The following is a 5048-nucleotide window of genomic DNA, read 5'->3' on the forward strand; positions in this document are numbered from 1 at the left end:
AATTGTCTTACCATGAATATTCAACTTCGCTATCCAGGCAGGCCCTGTCATCACAAGTGATAGATCCCAGAAACTATTGCTCTTGATTGTCTGTCTGTAATATGAATCAGCACCCTGACTGCTTTGGTGCAGCAAACAGCTGCAAAATGTCAATATTTCATACATTTATTACACGACATGCCTCCGGCTGGACATGCATCATCTTTTGGGATATGACTTTTCCATACCTTGTGCGCAGAGGCTGGATTTTGTCTGGGAGTTCTCTCTGCTTGCCTCGGGTTTTATGAAAATGACTTTTTAACATTCTGCTATCTATAGTTTGAGCTAGTTTCAGGTTTTTCAAGTTGCTCCTGTCTTTTGTTCTGTTGTTTTGACTAATTCTGACTGCTTTGTTAGCTGTATAGCTATCAAGAATCCAGGCCTGCAGCAGAGTTAGTCTTCAGGCAGCCCCATCAGTACAGCTGTCCTGCAGCAGGCTGCCTGATTAGCCATGCTGCCTGATTGGCTGGCCACAGAGGCCAGCAGGATGGCTGCTTAGTGCTCCTGTGTTACCTTTTTCATGCTGCTCCTGCTTTGCACCGGGCCTTGCCCTGCCTTCAACCTCTCCTTGCCTGCTATCCTGCTTGCTCAGGTTCCTGCCCTCTAGTTTGACCCTTGGTTCTGGCTCCTGCCTGGAGACTTGGGCTTGACTCTCGACTCTGCTATCCAGTTCCTGTTCCTAGTGTGGCCCTTGGCTTTGGCGCTGGACTACTGACCCTCACTCTGACCACTAGGCTAGACTGCCCTTATCCCAGTTGGCTGGCAATAGCTGTGGGTAGGGTTAAATCTCTTGTCAATTGTAGCTGCCGTGAAAGGGTTTTTACCTGTTAACCCAATAATCAGCCTGTCTCTGGTATTTTCATGCTTTGCATTTCAGCCAGTGTATGCAGAGCTGTTATAAAACATTCAACACTTTCCCCTGGTTCCTGAATTCTCTGGTGAAAACATGCTCTTTCATATATCCCATATCTCTGGGGTCTGAAGTATCCATCAAACATAGCCAGAACCTTTTCATAGTTCTTTGACTGTCTTCAGTAAAGGCAAAGGATTTAAAGAGAGAGACTGCTTGCTTCCCCATAGCATAAATTACAGAAGATACCTTTATATCATCTGTTTCTCTGTGGAGTTTGTTTGCAACTTGAAATCTTGCAAAATGCTGCTTCCAGTCTGTCCATTGCCCATTTGTCAAAGCTGAAGTTCTCTGGGGCATTGAAGAATGGCATGTTGATGAGATCCTGCAACCTTTGTTCCTTCTGTTTGCAGCCTTTTGTTGCTGTTTTCCCTTCTGTTTCTGTTCTTCGTTTACTCCTGGACTGGCCACAGAGCTTGCTTATACATACCAGATGTATTCATTGTAAGAACCTTTAATAGTCTGTCTGGTATGACTGGGGTTTGTTTTTTAAATAAGGTATTTTATACATAGTGGCACTTAATGGATGAACAGTATAATACAGTTTAGCATTCCGTTACACAGACTGCAGAGAATGAAGATTCTGTGACCAGTGGGTCAGGTGACCTGAAGGGGCACCAAGGTGGGGGTTGGAGGATGCCTGAGGACATTGCAAGGTGTACTAAGGTTCCTGCAGGACCCTGAGTCAACGTGTGGGGAGAGATGCCAGTGAAAAGGCTTGTAGAGAAGTCCAAACTCCCAGCAAGATGTACTGGGAGGGCAGAGAGACGGACCGCAGGGAGAAGGATTTGTGCATGGTCTGAAACTGGGGTGGATAAGACTTTATTTTTGAGGGTTTTTTTATGTTCATAAACCAGACCCCAAGCAGGGGGTGATGGTGTTGGACACAAGCCTTTGTGGAGTTACTGGGGAGCCTGAGAAGGGGAAACTGAGGTAGGGTGCTGCAGAGTCATGCTTGTCCAGTAGGATGTGCTACACCGCTGGCATGCTCTGTTACAATCATCAAGAAGGTGGAAGGGACACAGTATGTGACCTGTTCCTATCTCAGGATTCTGATTCACTAGAACACGGGTCGGCAACCTTTCGGAAGTGGTGTGCCGTGTCTTCATTTATTCACTCTAATTTAAGGTTTCGCTTGCCAGTAATACATGTTAACGTTTTTAGAAGGTCTCTTTCTATAAGTCTATAATATAACTAAACTATTGTTCTATGAAAAGTAAATAAGGTTTTTCAAATGCTTAAGAAGCTTAATTTAAATTAAAATGCAGAGCGGACCCGAGCAGTGTGAATGCCACTGAAAATTAGCTCACGTGCCATAGGCTGCCTACCCCGGCACTAGAACCATAACACTTGCACGAACTGCAGAGCTCCTCTCTGAACTTTCCTCAAATTAAGATTGGGCATGGTTTGATCTGGGGTGATTCTGGTCCATCTTTTCTTTGAAGGAGAAGATGGAAGTGACTTATCTCCCTGAAAACACGGTGATCCACATCCTTGCCAAGTGCCTTCTGCCAGCAATGATCTGGCACTACACTGAGCAGAATATGTGATCAAAACTGCATCTGGTATGTCAGATTGTTTTAGAATTCCACCTACAACTAGTCCTGTAAGTGGGGATTTCCCACACACACACAGCAGGGAGGAATGAAAATGTGCTGTGGTCCAGAAATGCAATTTGTGTAGTGTGTGTGGTGGGGAGGGTGCTAAGAGACATTGGCTCGTGAGGGGAGGTCAGTATGTATTACTTTAATAATAATAATAATTAATAATAATCCTATTGTGGTAAACCTAAAGGCCACAGAGTGCCCCATTGCTGATGCACTGTAAATCCCAAACCTCAATTTGTTATGTAAGCGAGATTTCCCCCAATGAAAAGGGTTACTTTAATCCCCTCATCTATTAAATGGGCTTTTCTTTTCTTTTAAACTGAGCTGAGAGAACTATTATCCCATAATTGGATATACCACAGCTTTGTGTCCCTGACTGAGGTGTGAGCCTATATTTGTTTCTACTCTTGAAACAATACTTGTCAGACTGCGCTATGCTGTTACTTGACTTTGTGTATACTAACAAATCCATGGCCACAGAGGACTTGAGAGTCATCACTGTGCAGTGCATTACAGAGCCTCCGCACTGCATAGCAGCAGTAAGGGTTTACTCTGATCCTCTTCCAGAGACTCAGGCTCCGACTGTTTCAACTGAGAGAGACTCTAATAAAGTGGGGCCTAAGATGCCCATGATTCCATCCAGGAGGGGGCAGCCTTATACATATACCTAATTAGTAATTTGGTGGCTCGTATTCAATGGTCCTCTCCACCACTTCCGCTCAAGGAAGTGGCAGAATTTATATTGGTGAGAAAGAATTTACTTTTTTTTTTTAAGGGTTAAACATGATTTCTGCACCCCACCACCCAAATATAAAAATATACGTTAAACTGAATCTCGTCATTGTTTCTTATATGGCCAGCAGCGCTCTGGATGGCCTTGCACCACAGTAACTATTCTGAAAGACACTGGGTTAGATTTCCCCAGGAGTTAGCAGGCAGCACTTGCGCACTGAGTGTGAATGGCCTTAGGTGAGTTTTCCAACCTCTTTTCTTCTCTTGCCTTAATGCAGGTGGTTGCTGGACACCTTAGGGCTGCTCCATCAATAAGCCATTCTGTGCCGGCCAGGGTTGTTGGAGTACATTGTGCTCTGGCTCTGCCCTGACATGCTTGAGAATGACCTCCACTCTAAGGGATCCTTAACTGTTGCTGCTGCCTTCTGTACCCTTTTATACCAGAGCAGCAGCACAAAGGGTCCTTGTGTCTGACTGAGGGTCTGCTCTGGAGCTCAGTTATTTTTCCTGTGCAGTCTGTCAGTTTGCAATGAATGCTTAGGCACGTGACACCAAAACAAAGGAGCTACTTAGGCTGCTCCTGCTGCTGGAGCCCTGTCCTTAGCAGAGTGCCTGAAAACTAGTGTAGATCTCGAAGGAGGTATCCCAGCTCAAAAGCTGAATCCAACACGGACAGTGCATTTAGGCTTGTTTGAAATTAGAAATGCTGGCTGGTTAGTAGGTAGGTCCTTGGAGCCCTTCCAGTAAACTTGAAAAACCATCTAGGCCTCCTTACCCTCTTCTCTCCCTCCATAAAAAAGTCGCTGCGTTATTTCTTTTCTGGTTTTCATTTCTCCAAATTTTAGCTTTAGGCCACGGGTTGGATTTTTTTCTTTTGTTTTTTAATGCTGATTCAGTGTAATTACTGGGGCTTATGAGGATCCGTTCTGTTAATGTATGATGTACGCATCCTACCAGTGAGGGGCGGAGCTCCAATAATGAGGGAACAGATCAAATTCCTGAAAGTCCCTGAAGGTTTTTATCTCGCTGGTGATGAGATGTTTTATGTTCGTGCGCCTGTAGGCACAAAAAAGCCAAAGAAGTGTTTTATCTCAAGGTTTCCTAATTTTGTTTTTTGGATTGGTCTGACCAGTTTTTGGCATTGGTGACATCTGTTTCACGTGTTTTCTTCTCCTTCCAGAACCCTAATTGGATCTTAAATGCAAAAGGTCCTATTATAAATCTCCTCAGTTCTGGTAGTGCAAACAAGGTTGCTGATCAAGCCTCAAAAATCCTAGAGCAAGCTGGACTCCATAAACTCAGTGGGAACTGTAAGCACTCGGCGCCTCTGGAAAAACAGGCCACAATTCTGCCTTGTATTTTAGGGGGGCCCGAGGGGAGGAGGTTTCTCTAGGTGATGTGGTATGAAAACTATTTCTCTTCAATAGGCATCTTGTCTCTTCTTTGTGTTTGACAAGCTCACACAAGCTTTATGTGTGCTCAGATGAAAGGGGCTAGATAATACAAGTCTTTTTTTCATTTTCTGAGGAGAACATGCCTGAATTACAAGTTTAATTTTTTTTTTTTAAGATAGCTGGTTAAAGGCAAACCAACCTGGTTCTAAAGTGTTTCTCTGTGGGAGAACCACTCATCCCTTTTGACCGTCTCTAGGAATGGTGTCTGCTCTGCTTCCTGGTGACTCCTTGCTGCCATTCCCAGAATTCTTACTGGTTAAAAGGGACCTTAATTCTAGGAACAGCAGCTTGAAACAATAGATCAAG

This window comes from Eretmochelys imbricata, chromosome 7 (assembly GCF_965152235.1).
Source record: "Eretmochelys imbricata isolate rEreImb1 chromosome 7, rEreImb1.hap1, whole genome shotgun sequence".
Lineage (NCBI taxonomy): Eukaryota > Metazoa > Chordata > Testudines > Cheloniidae > Eretmochelys > Eretmochelys imbricata.